The 21197-nt window shown below is 43.1% G+C and overlaps 1 protein-coding gene across 16 annotated transcripts in view; it reads left to right on the top strand.

Annotated features, from left to right (window-relative positions):
- The window catches only part of MTSS1 (MTSS I-BAR domain containing 1), a 125897-nt gene that overhangs the window by 58233 nt on the left and 46467 nt on the right, over positions 1 to 21197 (top strand). The window lies entirely within an intron of this gene.

The raw sequence follows: 21197 nt of genomic DNA, 5'->3' as shown, positions 1-21197 counted from the left end.
GCTTAACTGCTGAATTCTTTTCCTGCAAAATCAAGTAGCATATGCAGATTTTTCAATACCAAAGTCAGTGTACAAATTAAAAAAAGGTGTTGGAGGAAGGCAGTACAGGGTGTATTTTGAAAGTTAGGGTTTAGATGTAAGAAAAAGACCAATCATTCTTCATGTTGGATTGGCTTACTATTATAACAAATTAGGATGGTTGACCTTGCTGTGAGTAAGGTCACTTTCATTTTGCAGTTTTGCCTTCATCTTGGCTTACTCCATGATCTCAAGAGTGATCAGTGGATGTATCCATCTGTAGTCCTAAGCAGATATATGAACTTAAGCATCTACTCAGAGTGATCTACTACTTCAAAATGTGTATTTTGAAGAGGTTTTTGAAAACACTGTCTCTTTGTCTTACCTGATCTCTTACTCAGTTCAGACCAGAATTTCACATAGGAATTCTTGTAATGACATCTCCCTGATTTGAATGGGAAGTTTTTTTGTGCCCACAACTTTTGGGCAGGCTGTTCAAATCACAGATTTGGAAGCCTCAGTGGGAATGAATTTATTGCTTTCCTTGGTAAACTGGTCAATCTGACCCAGCTCACTTCTGCTAAATAGAAGCGAGAAAGCAAGAATTTGTAAAACAAACTCAGATGTTTGTTTACACTGTCAGTTGGGAAGAACACCATTCTCACAAGCTGTTTGAACAAACTGATGAGAAGGGGAGAGTTGGGGTGGATGTCTTCAGACTGCACTGCACAGTGGTGAGGACACACAAAGTCACGTAGCACAGCATTTTCATTCGGGAGAGCAAGGAGCAGCCTGGGCTTGCTGCAGGCTGCAGGCACAGCACTTGTGTTAGACTGTTGTGCCTGCAGCTCTGAAAACAGGCTCTGCTGTACAGGGACAGGGACTACCAGCCCTGCAGTGCAGAAGTCTGTCATACAGCTCTGGAAAGCTGCAGTGGTGTAGTCACTGCTCTGATCATGACCCTGAATGTCTGGAGATAATTTTGGTCCAGCTGTTATAAATTAGAAACCACATTAGACTTTCTTTCATCTGTCATGTAGTCAGTGATTAAATTTTACTTTTCCATATTAGTAACTATCTGCAGAAGGCAGTTTTTAGCCCTATTTTATGGCTTCAAAATAAAAACCTACATGCTTTAAATTGCATGTTGTGTACAACCTGGGTAACAGGTTACGGGATTGTGCTGCTTCCTACAGGGTGATGCTTCCAAATCCTGAATACTAACACAGAAAATGCTCCCTGGGGACTATTCAGGATGGCTGAATATGCAGTAAATTTGCAGTTTATTGAAAATATCTGGGAGCAGTGTCTCATATTTAAGTGTACATGTGTTTCTAATGGGTTTTCGTGGTTGATTCTTTAGGATACAGTCATCTTCTGCTAACCTGAAATACAATCTCTGAAACATAACCCCCCCCAAACAATGTCTATCTTCTGTTGAGTATGACTGTCAGTTGGATTTTGTATATTAAACTGGTTTTGTTTCCATTTTTAAGTTTGGGGTTTGGATAGGTGTGTATAACCTTGTCTAGGGAAAAGTCCTTAGCTATATGTTTGCATGGAGTTTCTTAGAAGAGTAGGGATAAAGCTGTGGTGGTACTTGCAGGGCAGATTCTGGATGTGCAGAAAGCCCTTCTAAGTCATTTATCTTTGAAGATCCCACATACGAAATGTGAAGGTATTGGAAGCTACCCAGGAGAACACAGCATAGAAGATCTAAAAAGGGATATAAAACCTTTCACTGGGGGCTGCTGGCTTTTAATGTCTTTGTGCATGGGAGAGACCTCATTTGAAGACTCCACCCAAAGGATGAGTGTTAGCAGCAAGGGCAGGGGACTTTCAAGGAGCCACAGGAGATAAACTGCCACCTCCCTCCCCTTCTTTCCCAGTCTGAAGTTACTGTTCCAGGTTATGATGGAAGAAGCCGTGGTGGGAGAGAATTCTGCTTTCGGTGAATGCATAACAGTGTTCGTGTGAAGAGAGGGCTTTCCTTTGCAAAGTTGCTTTTCTGGGTCCCATATCATGTTTTTCAAATTCTGTGTTTAAAGTCATCTTCATGTGAAAAAATCTTTCTTGTTGCTTAATAGCTTCAGGCTGGTTTTTGAACATTGGCTTTCCACTTACACATTGGATTTAAATGGGTTGCATCAGATTAAGAAACATGTTACTGGCAGGACAGCCTCTTTGCACATCAAATGGTTGTAGAGGGTGGCAGGTACTGGAGTTGGGAACTGTGTTAGAGGAACAAAGTGTTGTCACACTGGTGGAGCTCTGACATATGGGGAGGTCTGGACCCACACTGTGTGGTATGGAGCTGACTCCAGCAGGGAAGCTTAGTTTCCTTGCCTTTGCCCTGACTTGCAGTGCTGCTGCAGCAAAGCTGGGGGGCCCACACAGGACTGGGGGTGGTTTTTGTATGTATTTGTTAACTTCACTGCACAGTCACCTACCTGAAAGGAAAAGATAATTAAAGAAAATAAATAGGGTCAGTAGGGAGTGGAGGAGACCTTTGGTTTCTCTGTGGCACTAGAATTGACAATTTTCATATTGTTTAGGCCTTGTTAAAAAATGTTTTGTTCTGCCTTTGTTTTATATTGAATCCTGTGTGCTTGGTTAGCTTCTTTTCAAATTTAAAAAAAAAAACCCTCCATACATGGATTGAAAGCTTTATCTGTTTGTCTCCTCATTAAAAAGACTGTCTATGAAATGTGCTGACAGGGCTTTTACTCTATTGCTTTCTATTCTCATCACATTTTCCACTGAAAGCCTCCCCTCTGCTATTTCTAGTTCCATAGTAAATGGGGCTTTCTGGTGGTAGAGGCTCTGGATGCTGTTCCTGGCTCCTCACAGGCTGTGTCCATTGCTGTGTGTGGGAAACCTCAAATGTGCAATTTGGGCTGCAAGGAGGCTGGTTTGGTGCATGGGTTAGATCCCCTGAAAGGCAGTTCTAACAGCCTGGAGGCTCCAGTATCAAACATGGTGGGGGGCACATCACAGGTCACCTTCCAGTTGGGTACTAAAGCAGGAGGCCACATTTTGAGAGCTATGTGCGGAGTGCTCTGAGGCTGGTGAGGGAGAGCCTCAGTGGAAGATGAGCTTCTTAAGAAATGGTGTCAGGATTTCTGGAGCCACTTTAAGAAATTGCTGGACAGTATGCTTGGGAGGGGAAATAGTAGGTATGGCAAGCATTATACAGTTTGAACCACTTAGAGATTGCTAGTGGCTGAGTCCCCTTGCAGCCAGAGCAAGTTTGGGTTACAGAACCAATTGTAAAGAATAACTTTTGGTACAAGCTGTATTTTTGCTAATGTAATTGAAATTCTACCAACAACGAGTGATAAAAATGGTGATTATTACCCCAGAAGTGATAATGTAAGGTTTGGTCTTTAGATACTAAACCAGTGGTCTGTGCTGATCTCCACCATTGATACTGATTATCCATCACTGTTTTCTCTGCTTTGCCTATAACTTCTGATGCACCCAAGCACTTTTGGAGAGGTTGGTGGTTTGTGAATGACCATGCCATGAAATTAAAAAATACATATATTTGTATATATGTCTCTGTATCTCTCTGTTATGTTTCCATTTGCAGGTCAAGAAGTTACTAGATAAAGCCAAGTAACAGACTGTGTGTTCCACACCCATATAGTGGTGTCCCTTGTTCTCCATTGTGACAAAAGAAGTTAAAGGATAAAAGGAAAAAAATTTCATTGTAACAGAGTTGCAGAATTGGTGCAAAAGATTCATTGCAGTGTTCATGTGCCAAGTCTTCCAAAAGACATAGTTGCCTGTGGGGTGAAAGCACAGTCATGGATGAGCAGAGTAAACACTTTGTTCTGGTTTTTGCACTGCTTTCGCCTGCTCATCCCTTGAAAAAAAAAAAAAAAACCAAAAAAACAAAAACCCTGTGCAGCAACATGAACTTTGTGACGTCTGATATGTAGAGCAGACAGCTGCAGGCTCAATTAATTCACCCCTCTGATTTTTTTCATAGTATTTTTTTCCCAGGAGGCTGTAGTGACTTCCAAACCCTCACGGGTGAGTGGTGTTTATGGCTTGTTGACTTTGATTGAAGTGAAGTGCAGAGTGCTGTTCACAATGACAGTAAGTTTGCATGCAAAAGTCTTCACTGGATGTCTTTTTGGGTGGATGGCCTGAGCTGCTGGGTACCCACAGCTTCACTGGCATCCATCTTGCCCAAAGCAAATGAAATTTTGGGTGATGGGTGCAGGAGGCTGAGCCTGTCTGCAGTTAAAGCAAGCCCTGGGAGGCAAAAGCAAGGAACTGGCTGTGGAAGCAGAGGGGAAAGCAAAGTATGGCAGCCCAATGTGCAGGTTGGAGCCATGTGTGCTGTGAACACACCGAGGAAAAGCTGGTAACCTGCTCTCTTCCCCTCCACCCACCTGTGCAATCCCCCTGTGCCTGCTCTGGGTGAGCAGGCAGAGCAGCTCCCCAGTGCTCTCTGCCAGGGCACACACCTGTAATTCAAACACGTTGTCTGTGACAGCCCTGGGAGCCTGGTGCTGTCTGACACTCGGGGAGAGGTGTGGATAAGGAACAGAGCCAAGAGCAGAGCTGGGGGGAACTTGCTGCAGAGCCCTTGCTGGCTTGCTAATGAACATCCAGGAGGGAGCAAAGCACGGGGCAGTGTGGCATCTTTGATGGGAGAAAGTCACCAGTCACTGATGGGGAAGTCACCAGTTTCTGTCCATTTGTCTGCTCTAGAAACTGCTCTCCATTAATGTGCTTCATCCACATCCGTGCTGGTGGATCTGCATAGATTTTGTAGACAAGAGGATTGTGTTATTTTGTTTGTTTTGTTTGGCTTTTTTTTTTTTTTTTAACAATAAAAAGTGATTAAAGAACAGGCTGTGCTAGACCAACTGACTGCTTCATTTTTTAGTTAATAGATTAGATTTTGTCAAAAGCACTGTCTCCCCTTCCCCAGCAGTAAAGCAGCATGATGCTGGTAAAGTGCCTGCTTTACGGTACCCTTTTTTTAAGCTTCTGGCTTCTGACATAGGTGACTGTGGGATATTCTAATGAAGCCAAAGTTATTAAAAAAAAAAATCTATTACATTTCAGGGATGTTTGGGCTTCACGCTTCAATAGTGCTAATTAGATATGTGACCCATTTTCATTCTGCTTTAGCTCCTGGGGATGGTGGTGCCTCATTATAAATAGAAGGATAAAGAATGCCCATGTTCCTTACTCTAAATAGCTTCTTCAAAACATGCCCAAAGGGCTTTAGGGTGTTTTCTGTGTGGACACTGGTTATGTTTTCTTTTTTTTAAGTGAGGAAGTGGGACAAGGGGAGATTTCTCTCCCCAGAAATAAATAATTGAACATTTTTTTCTTTCATTGGGAAAACCTAGTGGCAAATCAAGGTCCTCTTGGATTCTAAGTTTGCCTTGTTTTTACTGACAAGGGAATAAACTTGAATTTTTTTAAAGAATAAAAATGCTTTTAATGTTGCAGTAGCTTCCCATTAACTGGTATTTTTAGCTCACAGAATCTGTGCAGCTCATGTCTTCGTGGCATGTGCTGAGTGGCTGGCTGGATGCTGACAGAAGGCAGCAGTCGTAAGAGGTACTTGTTGAGAAACATCCTGACAAAGTGCATGATGTGACGCAAAACTGAGGCTGGAAGGAGCAAACAGCCCATTCCAAAATCTGTCCTTGGAAAGCCCTCGTGTTCAATGCTCTTTTCGGCAGAACTCAGTTCTTTTCAGAAAATCTGTAGTAAACAAACAGATGTCCCCGGTGACTGAAAATGCTGAACTCACTTTGGAGTGAACCCCGGGTGAGACCTGGGGATAAGTATAAGTGTATTTTAAATAATACAAATGAATAAAAGATAACAGCGTTGCCAGGCAACTGTCAAAGGACCTGTGGCTGCTGCATCTCCGGGCTTTGCTGAAATGACCTCTTACATTTTGAGCATCTTGCCTGCCTGTGGATGAAATGGTTGCTCTGAACTTTGCTGATACACCTCACAGGCAGCAGTTGAGCTTGTGAGTGCTGCTGTATTTAGTGTTACAGTGCTGATGTCCCTGTGCTATCAATAAAAAAATAAAAAATAAAAAAAAAAAAAAAAATAATTCAAGGAATTAGGGTAAAGCCAAGCTGGACTCAGCTCTCAGCAGTGCAGCACTCATTTATGACTGAGTATGTACATTTTTGTGATTTAGCTATGTCAGTGGGGTTAATCTGAAAGCAGGCAGAGGAGGGAACTCTCCTGTCACTCACTTTTAATGACTAAACAAAAAGGTAAGCTGGGTTTTACCTCTGAATTTACTGGGCTCAGGACTTGTCCATAAACTGTAACTTGGAGGCTTTTTGTTAAAATTGAGCTTACTAAAGAAGCAGGCTCTGGCAGAGAAATTTGAGGCAGGTTAGTATAACACTAGGATGGTTTTCTGGCCATTTTGCTGGGATCCTCTGAGAGGTCCTTTGGTGCAGAGGAACACAGGGCTGCGCTCTGCAGCTCCTTCCTTTGCATGATAGTTTGACATGTGTGCAGCAGATGATGAAGTTAACCTTTTCTGTTTGCAGAGGAGGAGGGAAATAACCTTTTCAAAAGCTGTGTTTATCAGTATAAACATAACTTTTTACATTGTAAACATGAGCAACATGACTAGATTTGGGTGGCTGCTTTATTGCTTGTACCACATTCCCATTTGGAGTATGTTAGGTGCTGTCGTCTGTCTCCACCATGAGAAAACTGCTGTGCAAAAACACCCAGTGTACAACAAGATGAGAAACACTCCATGTAGGAGTGATTTAAGACAGATTCTTACAGTTATTTAAGCCCACATTTAGCTTAATTCACTGTGGATATGTAGGACTATACAGAGTGAGTAAAGGTTAACACATTTACAGGGCTTTGAAGATCAGAAGAAAACTTGATTTAATTTGAAATTTGCGTTACATTGTGTGACGCCTCACTGCTAAGTATTTTTCAGAAGATGCTGGTGGCATGTTGCATGGCTGTTTGCTTTGGTCATGGGTTATTTTGCACTGGTATGTTGCACTGGTTTTTTATCACAAATTTATTACGACATTTTTCCTCATCTTCACCACTTGTTTTTCTTAATTCTGCTGTTTTCATTTTTTTCTTGCATATCTTATTTTCAAAAGTTTTAGCTCTTTTGACTCACTGAAGACTTTGAAAAGAAAAAAAAAATCATAACTGAAAATAACTTCTGAAGATTTTCCCTGCATAGAAGCATTGAATAGAAGCTAGGTACTGCCAGGGCAGAGCCTTCAGCCCTGGTGAACTAACATCTGACTGTGTCATGGTAATTAATGTTGTGCTGCGAGAATGTGCTGGGCTCCGCAGCTGTTGATAAGCAAGCTTTTCCTTGCAAAAAAAAGTGATCATGAGGTGATGATTTGGCTGAATGTTTTGAGTGCATATACCTAAACACAGCTCCCTCCCTGGGAAAGCATCCGAGATAGTGGTGCTGCAGTGGAGGCTGTCCTGCCTGCTTGCTCCGAGAGGAATGCGGCTCCGTGCCGAGCCCTGCGTGCCACGCTGGTGTTTTGCATTCCACTGGAGATAGCGCCCAGGACTTTCTCTTGAGAAGAAAACCAGAAAACACCTGTTACTGTTGGCAGCTGGTGCCTCAGCAGCGAACGGACAGACGGACGGACCAGGGCTCCTACATTCCTGCCTACCGAATGCGTAGGCTTGCAAAGTCCTGCTTGGGAATAAAGCAATGTTGTCTTAAAGGAAAAATGAGGGATGTTTTGTGAGTCTAAATGGATTAGACTCACTGTGGATGTGTTATCTAGGAATTTTCAAGGAAGTTGATGGACACATCCCTGAGGTGGTGGTTTTTTTTCTTTAAATTAACTCACCAACTCAGTATATTGAAATGGTGAATGTATAATTGATCAAAACTTTCCTCTTTGGTGAGGTTGAAGTGTAAGCAGATAAGGAAAAGGTTTTTAGGAAATTGTAGATAAGTGTGCAGAATATTGCTCTAAAAATCACAAGGTCCAGATATGTTCTCAAGCCTAAAAACAAGTTACAAAAATGAAAAGAAATTATTTATATGTTTAGTCTTTCAAAGTAGTATTTCAGGCTGGATGAGACAATTTTCAGATCTCCTGGATTGGACCAGAGGGTAAATACCTATAAATAGCACATTCTCCTGCAATCATTTCATTTGACAATCAGGCATGCAGGGAAGGGATGCAGAATTTAAAGCATCTGAACCAGATTTTATTGTTCCAAAGGTTGTAAAAGAGCTGAGGGACCACAATAAAACACCTGGGGAAGCTACTGGTGCATGTTAACAAGTGTTTGTTTTTGAAGACTTGGTGTTGTTACAGAAGAAGCATTTGAAGAGGTTGATCTGTAGAAGATGCTTCGTTCCGCTGGCTGGCTGGATGGCTGGGTGCATTCCCTGGCATGGGGATCATGATGTGCCCATAATTGCAGTTAAATGAACATGGCTGGCTCTCAGGCAAATGAAACCTAATTTGTCACAGCTGTCAGAATGATCATGTCATGTTTGTTGCCTTCAGGAGCAGTTTTAGGCTGCAAATCCTGTTAAGGTCACAGCTTTTTCTTGTCAAATATTGCACAGCATGTTTGCTGACCCTAGTATTTGTCTTAGTGGGGTTTTTTAAAGGCAAACACACCAATTCTGTCTCTTACATAAGCTGGGGTTGAACTTCTGTGAACCTTAGTCATGTGGGCTAGAGCTTGTTAATTTCGTGGACTTCAAGGATTTGGGCATAGCAGTAATTTGAGTTTGCATAGAGCAGTAGAGAGATTTGCTTGTGGATTCGTATGGTCAAGATTTTGGAAATCATGCTTCAAATTGGCTTTTAAAGGGCAGCCCTCTGAGGCTTGATTGGACACATACTTGCACTGTACATCAGCAGGAGCAGCAGCAGACAAAAGCAGCTCAGCTGCTTTGAATTTTGCATTTGTGCCAGCAGGAAATACAGTAGAATAAATGTAAGACTCTATTCATAAAATCACTAAAAAACAGAGTAAAGTGTAGGCTTCTTGAGATCCCTCTTAGTCATAATTTCAGTGTTTTTTTGCTTTTGTTTCTAGATAACAGATTGGGTCTAAACTGAATACCGCAAGTCCTGTTCTGTAAAACAAACAAGTGCTAATTTTAGAATGTCAAGCCTGACGGATTAGAGAACTTTACTGCTCCATTCTTCCTCAAAAAACTGGAAATAAGGTTTCATATAATTGTTTGGATCCCTAAAATACCTGAGGCTGATTCCTCCTTCCTCTGTGCTGGTGGCCTCTTCAGAGGGAGAGGTGAAGGGTCTGTTCCGGTAGATTGTTAGAGTGCAAAGCTGGAAAATGTCAGTGGTGTTTATGGAAATATCCGGAGTGGGAAGAGCTGAGCTTTCAACAGAGAGGTCATGCAGACACATTGCTCTTGATGCAGCACTGGCTGCCCCTTGCCTTGGTCACTGCTGAGTACTGGGGACATGGCCACATGTCCCCTCGGGCTGCAGCTGCCCCTCTGTGTGCACCTGCCCCAGCCTGTCTGGGAGGACATTGGGGCACAGCTGTCTGCATCTGCCATCAGTTGGTGTCCCAGAGGGATGTCTGCAGGGCCATCCTTTCCCTCCTCCACCCTTGTGCCAGCATAGCAGTGCTCAGCCCTGGTGTCACATCTCCCCAGCTCTTCTGGGGCTGGGGAGGGCGAGCAAGGCTGGCTGGGGGAGGAGCAGTGCTGTGTGCAAGGGAGGGGCTAGGAGAGCAACTGCTGACCCTGAAAACTCCTTCTGCTCTTGAAATGAGTCTGCCTTCTTCCAAGCTTTCTGTCTGTCCTACCCTCCCCTGGCAGGAGTGCCACAGCTCACAGAACTCATGTCTGAGTGGCCTCAAACTGGCTCTGCTGCTGCCTTTACCTTGCTGTACATATATATTTGGAAATGTAGGGATGGAGTGTACCCGAGAGAGACTGAATGAGGGAAGATGGAGCAGAATTGGTAAAAAATCTCACAGAGCTGCCTTGTTAATTTGGCACATCTGCCTTGTTAATTGGAAGTTTTGGACACGTCTAGCTGCTGGATCACCAGCAGAAGGTGAACAGCCTCACTCTCAAAACTTTATTTACATGTATTTTATCTTCAGTTTCTTTTGCAAAATATGGATTGGCATTCAAGTATCCATCCCTTCCATGACAAGAAACTGCAATACCTGATGCTCAATGCTTGGGGAAAAAAAATAAAGCTAAAGCTTCAATCTTTTATAATAGTTACATGACAGTTTAACAGTTGATAATAGAAAAACAAAAAGTTACTCATCTGCTTTTTTAGATCGTGAGGACATGACACTGCAGATAAACATTATAAGCTTTAGCCTAATGATTTATTGAAGCTCATTTTTTCATTTTATTGTAGCTTTCAGTCTCTTACTATGCAGCTGCCTGGTTTCCCCAGGGAACAGAAGACTAGCTCAGAGATATAAATCTCTGTTAATGATTTTAAATAGCTATCTATCTGTATATAATACAAAACTTTTTTTTTTTTTTCTTTTGCCCTGGGCATTCAATCATGGGATTAGGAGACGATAATCAATAATCCTGAATGCACAGCAGAGCCACTGTTGGTGGTGAGGGCTCAGAGCTGCTGCAAAATCCCATTACTGCCTTCCAGCCTCTCCCTGTTGAGCATTGTGAGATTTCTAGCAGAAATGGTCCTCCAAGACCTGCAGCCTGCACTGCATGCCAGAGGAGACCACTGTTTTCCCAGACAGCTCATGTGAGTTGGTCACCTTAAGTCTCTTACACTACAAGAGAAATAAAGGCAGAGCTGTGCCGTAGAGTGTTGGGAACACTGTGGGATTCTGTTTTGTTTGTCCTCAGCTAATGAAGGTTGAGTGAGGTTTGTACAAATAGAAGAACCTGTTGTGAAATAAGAGATACTGTAGGCAAACGTACTAAGGAACATGCAGTGAATGTGAATAGACCACTGGGCATTAGCCAGGATGTTCCTCATCTCCTGTAGTTTGTGTCTGAACCAGCCCTGGAGGGACCCTTTTCATCACGGAAAAAATATGTAGACCTTGGAACTAACATTTCTATCTATTTGTTTCCCCAGTGATCCCAGGCAAGTTCCTGCAATTGAGATGCAGGACCAGCAAATACCGGGTATGTTTGAAAGGGCAGGACTATTACAACTTCATATATTTTTGTTTGTTTTATTCACATTAATGATGTATCAGGAAATCAGTGATTTAAGGGATGATGTGTGGCTGCAGGGCCATTTAGCTGTGCTTTAACTGGGAGCACACTGGTTGTGTCTTGAATATTGCTTCACCTTCAAAGCACTCCAAATGCTTGTACAAATAAATTTGTTTACTGTCCTTTTTTCACTGGAGACATGCTCCCAGCAGAGAAGCCAGCATCAAAGTTAGTGTTAAATGAAAGTGTCTTGTGAACTGAAGGTGTTGATACCATTTTAGGTCAAATGATGTGTTGGTTCAAACCAGCAATACAGAGGCTTGTGAACCACAGCAAACATGCTTGTTTTACTGGCTGTATTTCGTCTTGAAAGTCAGGCTGTACAAAAGGATGAGGGGCTGTGGTATGGGAGCTCCTTAGAAAGTCACTGTCCCCCATACCAGAGGGCTCATATGTGCTCTGTGATGTGAGATACAAAAATCTTCTATGGCCTCAAGAGGAGAGACGGTGATCCTGTCATGCAGAGGAATCTGGTTGTGAAGGCAGATGTGTAGTCATTTTATGTTGAAAAGTGGAAAACATGTCAGAGTGGGACAGTCCCAGCCTGGCAAATTGCTCTGCAGCCCTATGTGCTCACCAGCTTGTAGGCACTGCAGGACTTCTCCGTCTTTTTCCACCAGTTTTTGGATTAACAGAAGTGATTGGGAAGGGCTAGAAGTAAACCACTACAGGTGAAACTCTTCATGATACATTACTGTGCCAAGTGAACTTTTATCATTGATTTAAAGGCATACACGGATAGCAAATAGGGCACAATTAGGATTCATGGTGCTGTTACAGTGTGAGACCTAATAAATCTTCTTATGTGTGCCTTGTACTTAGTTCATGTACTTATTCTGACCACTGGGATTTATTCTTAGCCCTACTTTTTTTTCCAAAATTGATGTTCCTTCATCAAACAGGAGCAGACTGGCTGCTGTGTCAGACTTGCTTGTCTCGACCAGGCACAGATAGAGGTGGGAAACAACCTGGAAAATGAGAAAGAGGGCAGAGTCAGGTTGGAAGCTGGAAAGCGCTGGATCTGATCTCCTTTTATTATGGTGTTCTCTTCTTGAGCCACTTTTTATTTCCTGAGTTAATGCACATTTACCATTTTCAGCAAGTCAGTAAATACCCCTGCAAGAAGACCTGTCCACCCCCTACTCAATCTGTGTGTGACTCTGTATTTAACTCTTCTGTGAATCTGCTAATGTTGTTTTGCGTATTGAAATCTAAGGAACGTGAGTACTTAAACCATTTGTATAAGGTAAATTCATGTTTTTGTTAGTTTCTGTGGCTTTTGAGTTTGCAGTGATTGTGTGTACTCTGGGACCACCCGGGTTCATAAATTTAATGCCAGGAATAGGAACATATTAGGAGTAACTGGAGGACTATGTGTTGGAATTGACATTATTGGTGCTTTTCGTCTGTAGCTGGAATGCCAGTTAACAGGTTCTTACTGACTTGAAAAAGAGAAGCACAAATAAACCAACCCTTCCTACAGAAACTAGTTTGATATGTTTTCTACTCTCTTTGCACAAGAGCAATATATGAGTTTTGTTGCCGTGGTTCAGTTTTGGATCAGGAGAAGCCAGAAGGAGCTGCACTGCCTGGTGATTCCTGGCCCTCCTCTGACCTGAATTTTGTTTTTGAGCTCATCTTTATATCTTTTTAACTTCTTTTGATGATCTCTCTGTTTTGTTTTGATGCTGATGCAATCCATCTGAGAGGGAAACAGTGATGCTGAGTCCTGTGGAAATGGTGGCTGGAGTTCCCTGTGCTGGCATTTTGTGGAAGTGGTTTAGAGGGTAGCAGGGTTAAATCCAGCTGGTACAACAGGAGCTCTTCCATCTGCTCTGCTCTGCAGTGCAGTTGCACAGTAACAAGCCTGATCAAGCTGGTGGTGTGTTTAAGTTAAGTCACTTGCTGACTCATGAGCAGAAATACAGTGGTGAGGAAATCCTCTGCCTGCCAACTGACCATATACTGTTACAGTCACTGTGGCAACACGGTGGTGCTGCCTGTCAGGGATACGCATGGCCTGCCTTTTTTTCTTTTACATTAAAAAAAATAATTTAAAAGCCCTGAAATGGGAAAGGAGGAAATGTTGCAAAGCTGATTAAGGCTTTTCAAGCTGGTCTGTGGGAAGTAGTTTTGGAGTGCAGATCCTCCTTGTGTTATCCTTCTCTGCCATTCTTCGATGAGCCGCCCAGAAGTTTGGACAAGCCCCCCAGCCCTTGACCTTCTGTTGACACAGACTGAATTATTCTCAATTGCTACTCCACTGTCTCCTGTGCTAATTACTGCTCTGCACATCTACCCTCTGGTCTGATTTCTAAATTCATCCAGGAGGCTGAGCAGCTTGGAGGATCTGCTGTAAACATGACTTATCCGGCAGGCAGTAAAGCTGCTCTCAAGCCCTCCAAGGAGAATTAAGCCTGTCTGTTGGGCAGCTGGTTTTATCAGCCTGTGTTGCAGATTAAAACATTTTTCAATGTCTTTTCTATCAAATCAGGAAGGAAAAAAAAATGTTCTTGTTACCAAGTCCCTGGCTGCATGTTAATAGAGAACTAATTGACCAAATGTCAGTCACTTGTGCTCCTTGAAGGGAAGGAGCATCTCCCCTGTGCTGAGCATACATGAGCACAACCCATGCCTGTTCTCAGGCTGATGGTGTTTTTTATGTCTTACCCACCAGAGACAGGAGCTGCTCAAGTTACAGAGTGCAGAGCCCAGACTGCCAGGCCAGGGATATATCTGCTCCCACACTCCTGGGACATGGGATATGGTGTAGAGATTGCACTGCTTTAAAAATGGAAATGTTTAGGGCCTTACTTATCCTAGCTGTCAAAAATACACTTTATTCAGACTTCTTTCCCCTTAAACCTCCATTGAGACACCTGTGGCATGCCTTGTTTCAGCAGAAAACTCTGTAAGTCACCAGCTCAAGTTTCACAGGCATTTATGCCATCTCAGAATTGGCCAGTGTCTGCTGGAGAGATGAAATCTTGTAGGTAGAAGAGCTTCACAGCTCTGTACAGATCACAGGTATTTGGACATTTTAGTTGCTTGTGATGACTCACCAGGTTTTTCTTGTAGGAGTGCTGAGGGGTTGAAGTACTGGAAGTGATTTTAGAATAGTTGAAAACAAAGTGGTGCCTGCATGCTGCACCTTTACAGTTACTGTGTGAACCAAAGTACAAGATTATAATGGCAGATAAGAGACACGGTTCAAGGCCTTCTTAGAAAGAAATATGATATTTTGGATTTAAGTATAAGCCAAACAGATTGCATCTCTCTTGCTTTCTAGTCATAAAGCTGATACATGACTTCACTCTTCACCTGCTTTTACTTTTTGCCAGCTTATCTTCTTGCTGCGTAAGATTAATTTCTTTTCTGTTGATTCACTTTCTGTTAGAGGGACAACAGTGTTACTTTTTTGCCCCTGTAAAACGAAATATCTCTCAGTCTTATGGGAGATGTCTCAGACATAAATCTTCCTGTCATAACTGGTTCTGAAGCCCTTTTGCAATAGTGTATTGCAAAATTCTCATTCGGGCTTTCTTGTGTCACAGTAATATTATACCCATTAAGCAGTAACCCTACTTTGACACCTCTCTGAATAGCAGTGCAATGCCTAATGAAAATGCAGTTTTACTGGGATGAAAGTGTTTATGTTAATGAAGCTATGTCCATACATGCTGAAGCTTACGGTACAGATATTTTCCTTGCAAACCCCTAAGTGATAGGCTGATAAGAGTCTTGGTGGGTCTAATCCTGGATTAAAAAAACATCTCATGTTCAGTGTGGTCTTACAAATACAACCAGGGTAGGTATGAGGTAAAAATAAGCCTTTCCATAATGCAAAACACTTGGTTTAAGAAGTGGAAGAATATTTAATAATAGGCTTTGATCGAACTACCTGCTGTGGAACAAAAATGTTTCATTGCTGTCTGTGAAAACTTGTAATTTGTTTTCTCTTAATTGTTGCAAGTGTACAACCCAGATGAATGGACTACAGCAGTGGAGTTTGAACCCAGGATTTCTGGATCAAAACCCATGAGCAGATGTTCTGTAAGGTTAAGCACTTACCTATTAGCTTGCAGCCCGTAAGAGATTCCTAAACCTGATGAAATGGTCAGTAACAGGGGACCAAAGGTAATTTTGAAGCAAAAACAACCTCTGTGCCCAGTGGTGCAAGCTTGGAACAGGAAATACCGTGTGTAGTTTAATTCCTGGTAAGCATGTTTAACCATGGGTTGATGGGAGAAACATCTACCCTTCCCTTTAATTTATATATGTGTTTCGGTAACCCTCTGTTCTGTGAGCAGAAATAAGGGCTGGTCCTGCAAGCATGAGTGCAACTCAAGTACACTGTGCTATGCTTGGACTTGGTGAACTCAAGTGCTGAGGGAAAGTGAAACAATTCTAGGGGTTCAAAGGCAAGCAGGGTACATGCATGCTTTGGGAGATTGCTGTTGCTGACTCAGCTGTGGGGAGGAGGGACGTATGTTTTTCATTTTCAGAATTGCTTATCAAGCTGTTGGGGAAAAAGAAATTACTCTGGAGAAGCAGAAAAAGCTTTGTCTGTCAAGAAGGCAGTTAGAGCTTGCAGATCCTTTCCTGTGTAACTTCTGAAATCCAGGTGTGGTTGAAAGACAGTGAAGTTATGTGTTACATACTACATGGGAAACTTTCATTCAACTTCTCCAGCAATTTCCTGATACTCTAACAGCAGCTGAGGAATGGATCAGGCAGAAGGTGAGGGTGGGTAGGTGTTCACACCAGCACCACATTGAAGCCATTTCTGGAGATGTGAGAGAGCTCTTAAGAGTATATTTGCAGCAGCTATGGCAGAAAATGAAGAATGGTGTGTCTGATTTAGCTGGAGGATAGGGGATACCCTGAGCAAGTGAAGTACATGCATCCTGACATCAGTAGAAAGAGAGGTCAGGCTCTCAGTTGTAGCTCGCTGAAGTTTGCAGCTTGTATCCAGGCACAAGCTCCAGACCTTCTCCAGATTCACAGTGCCTCCTCCAGAAACAGCCCCTTCTCTTGGAGCATCTGGGATTTTCTACAAAAGAACTCCTCCAATCCAGCACTGACCTGGACTGACCCTGCTTAGCTTGTGAGGCAAAACAAAATTGTAGCTAGGGGATGACGGCTCTAGTAAGCAGATCCCAAACAAAATTGAAGGCTGTTAAAGTGTCTCATTGAATTATGGTGCTACAGGAGCATAGTGAATCATAGTGAAGCTAATCACCTGCTGCTTTTTCTTGACTGCAAAGAATAGATTGCTAGTTAAACATTTAAAGGTCATAGTCTTAGAAGTTGTATTAGCGTTGCCTTTCCCCTTTTTCCTCCCACAACCCTGAAGTTACATGGGGAAGTTATGCCTGAAGTTATGCCTGAAGTCACTAGGGGAAATGGAGCAGCTCCTCTTTGGAGATGTGTGTTCTGAAGATGAGACTCGGCATGCTTCTCTTTCCAGCTCACACTGCAGACCTCTATGTGTTCATTTATGAGAGAGACCATGCTGAAAAACATTACATTGGCTCTGCACAAATTTCCCCAAAACATCACCAGTATGGCATTGATGCTCTGTGGAGAACCAAATTACCCTAGATTTTAAATAATAGATATTTGGGGGGTTAATTCTTGTTCATCCCAGGGAATTCCAGGAGTAAAACTGCAGCTCAGGTCCCTATTCCCTCAGCCAGCAAGTTGAGGATTTTCAAATTAATACTGTTCTTTGGGCCAAGAGCATCTTAAAGGAGACAGAGTTCTTTCTTGGTTCTGCCTAAGGAGGCTGTAGAACTCTGTAGTTGGCTGAGAAAAGAACAGACTGCTTCTTTCTGGTGTTAACTTGTCTGTGTGGGGGAGCAGAGGAACTGTGTCACTTGGACAGAACTGTCATTACTATCCCTGCAGTTGTCCCCAGTTGCAGCAGCCATTGAAGCAATTGCCAGGAAGTTGCTGTAGGGAGAGGACTTGGCTCTTTGCCTGGTGGATCTTCCCATGCTCTCTGCCGTAAAAGAGCCTTCCAGCTTGATGAAGGTGATACACTTTTCTATCAAAATGCTGGTCTAGCTCTTTTAAGTGATTCACGCTCCTTAGATCACATCCAGTTCACTGCTGTGAATCACCAGGACAGGTGGTGTCTGCCTTGGCAGCTCTCCTGGGGAAGCATTCAGATGGTGATGGAAGGAGAACTTGCAGATAAAACAACTGCAAGCCATACTAAAGCATCTAAACCTCTAGGTCACTTCAAAAGGCAGTGAGCGCAGTGGATATCACCAGCAATATCAGCAAAGTGTTAGCACTCCAATTTAAATATAGATTTTGAAGGAAGCTTGTAATATTTTCTGCATGTGGATGTTTTATGGCAGGAAGCATATCCTGCTGTAAATTACTCTGAGCGGCTGTGTTAAAGACTGTGTGTGACTTAAGCCTGGAAGTTTTTTCCTTTCAGAAGTGTTGGCTGTACTAAATTGATAGACCACTGGCATGTTTTAAGCTTGACCGTTGCCTTACTTTTGGATTGGGCCAGAGAGAGCATGGTGTCAGAACAATGTGTTTTCTATCAGCTGCCAAGTTTTTGTTCTTGTAGAAGGATCTGGACAAGCTGAATCAATGGCCCAAGGCCGGTGGTATGAGGTTCAACAAGGTGAGGTGCTGGATCCTGTACTTTGGTCACAACAATCCCTTCCAGTGCTACAGGCTTGGGGAAGAGTGGCTGGAAAGCTGCCTAGCAGAGACAGACCTGGGGATGATGTGCCAGGCAGTGATTGTCCCACTGTACTCAGCACTGGCAAGGCCACACTTTGAGTCCTGTATCCAGTTTTGGGCCCCTCACTACAAGAAAGACACTGTGGTGCTGAAGCTGGCAAGAAAAGGGCAGTGGAGCTGGGGAAGGGACTGGAACACAAGTCCTGAGAGGGAGCAGCTGAGGGAGCAGGGGATGTTTGTCTTGGAGAAAAGGAGGCTCAGGGGGACTTTATAGCTCTCTGCAGCTCTGAAAGGAGGCTGTAGCCAGGTGGGGGTCAGTTTCTTTTCCCAGTCAGCAAGTGAAAAGATAAGGGGACATGACCTCAGACTGCACCAGGGGAGGTTCAGGTTGGACATCAAGAATTTCTTCACTGAAAGGATGGTTAAGCATTGGTACAGGCTGCCCAGGGAGATGGTGGAGTTACCATCACTGGAAATGTTCAAGAAACAACTGGACATGGCACCTAGTGCCATGATTTAGTTGACAAGTTGGTATTTTGTCAAAGGTTGGACTCTATGATCTTGGAGGTCTTTTCCAGCCTAAGATTCTGTGATACCTTGTGGCCATCAACTACATGAAGCAATCTTGTGAACTGAGGGAGGATGGGTCTTGGTCTGACATCTGGTAAGGTGTTGGGAGATGCTCTGTGTTGTTTTCTGTCTTTATGCCCATCTTTCTAGTGGGTGTCCTCATCTCTGGTGGCTCTTACTTTAGGAGGGATCATTGGATGCGCTAGTGGCATTTTCCAGGGTTGTAGAACTACTTTTGGGAGACACTGATGCAGGTAACATAGAGACAGAATGGCCCAAAACTTCTAAAGGAATAGGGTGAATAACAGCATCCTGCTGTAGATCCAGAGATCCCCATTTGTGCCTGGGTTTGCAGTGTGCCTGAGGCTGTCCCTGGCCACCCTTGCTCGAAGTGCACCTCGTCACTTTGGCCAAAGAGCCAAAGAGCTGGCTGAGATCCTGAGCCCATCAAACATGGGCTGCTGGCTGCAGGAAAAAGGGCACCTCACTTGTGAGGGCTGCTGGCTTGTGCAGATTTTGGATTGACCTTTGACCTACTAACAGATGGCAGAATAAATTGATGGCAGATATATTTTTGAATGAGCAGATTGTACTTTTGGTCTTTGCCTGCTTGTCAGAATGTTTTTTCTTGAGGCTTGCTTTGGCAGAGAGATGACTGAGGTAGGCGCTTATGCTGCCTCAAGTGCTTGAGGTATCCCCAAATTAGAAATAGGTCAGTGTTTCACACCAACAAAGCCTGAGAGCATTAAAGTTGTTTGAAATGTGTCCAGTGCCACTCTGTTAATAACACCTTAAAGCAAAGGTGCATTCTTCGTAGTCATTTCGTAGCTACATTTGGCTGAGGAGCACCTCTTCATGTTACTCTGTGGAGACAGGGATCAGGCTGAAGGAAGGTGGTGTCCTCTTGGAAAATAGCTTCTGCTGAAAAGTCTCTTCACCTTTTTTTGCAAGCTGATTTCTTTTGATGTTATTTTTTTCTTCCTTTTGCAAAAGGCAGTCAAACTTCAAAGGAAGCCGTATCATACCATGTTCTGCATGCAGTTTAGGTTTAAAATGGAGTCTTCATACATTTGGTTACTGCTAGGAAAAAGTGCCCTTGGGGATGGACACTTTTCTTGCCCATTGTGACTGCTGATTTGACTTGCAAGAGCTGCCTCTAGTAAGGGTCAGTCATTGGATGGGTAATTGCTGATGCTGATTTTTACCTGTCTTGTCTTAAGTCACGTTTTTAAGTGCTTCTAAATAGTACTAGGTTTGCTTTTGTTTTCACAGCAGATAACTTGCCATGTCTCTCTTTGGAGCTCAATACATTTACTTGCTTCCTGCCTAGATCTGCCCTTAGCTCACCTGTATTTTAGCAAACCTGGTATAAAGCTTTGTTAATACATAAACCAGAGCTCCTTCAGTGTGATTCTCCTCTTAATATTTACAATTCAGTAGTCTGCCACAGGATTTTTTAGTGCTTCCCACCTCTGCTACCATAGGGTTTTGCTCTATCTTCCATACAGGAAAATAATGCATGTCCTGTGAGTATTGGTGGTTTATCCTGGGTTGACAACTGAGTTACTTTTTTCTTGTTTTATTATAGTCTCACCTGCAAGCTGTGCCTTTCATGGCCTTTTGGTCTTGGTGGGAATGGCAGATTAATGAGACTAACTACTTTCTTCAGACAGATTTTTTTTCTTAAGAAGTGAAATACTCCTTACATCAAAACCCAATTATACCGTCCTTATTCCCGTTTCAAAAACCAGTTCTTTGGGGGCACTCTTTTAAATTGAATCATTTATTTTACCTACTTTAAACAAACCCTTCAAAAAATCTAGGCTAACGCCTATTGCGAGCAATTGTATCTGAAATGGATTGCAGCTGGACAGATTAAATGTGGCAATTATTTCTGTGCAAGGCATGCCCTTGAGTTCGCTCAGGATGAGTGGCAGTGCTGCTGCTGCTGCTGCTGCTGCGGAAGAGGAATTCAGAGATGCTCGTGGCCCGTGCAGTGCTGCATTGCAGTCACTGTCAGCTTACGTCATGAGCACATTCTCCAGCAGCCCAGGGGCTTGTCGGGGCCCTGAGGAGAGCGTGGCTTTAGTACCATGTAACAACAGACCTCATGGTCTGTGTTTTCTGTGCTACTTGGTGCATATCTAGTGCCTTCTGTGCAGGGAAGCCTCTATCAGCAGCTCTCTGTTCTCCTTAATGCAGTGTAAAAATCTGTGAGTGCTTATCCATTTACAGCATTTGGGTTGGAGGGCTTTTTAGCCTCATTTTTTAATATATATTTAGAGACTTACACATGTCACACTGTGATTACACCATTGCACCGTTTGAACCTGTCTGTTTTAATTAGCAGTTGGCATTGCCATGTTTATAGATAGATGGAAAAAGCACAGGCTAGCCAGTTTGCAGTGCAGGGTGTATTTTCTTCTCTTGGCAAGCAGTTTGTATCCATTTTTCCATAGCTAAACTGGCTTGGCAACCTGCAGATGTTGCAGGCATTGGGTACTGATGCTTGAAATAGAAATGGACTCTGAAGAGGATGTGGGATGGGGAGGAATAAATCAGAAACTGCTGTTGCATTGGAAGTCTATTAAGACTGATGATAGGACATGCTTACCAGAGCATAACTGCAGAAGTTGACCACATGAAGAACGAGTACATTAAAAAAATACAT

Source organism: Lichenostomus cassidix, chromosome 2 (assembly GCF_008360975.1).
Source record: "Lichenostomus cassidix isolate B80296 chromosome 2, HeHo_3.0, whole genome shotgun sequence".
NCBI classification, from domain to species: domain Eukaryota; kingdom Metazoa; phylum Chordata; class Aves; order Passeriformes; family Meliphagidae; genus Lichenostomus; species Lichenostomus cassidix.
This window is presented reverse-complemented; position numbering and strand designations above follow the sequence as displayed.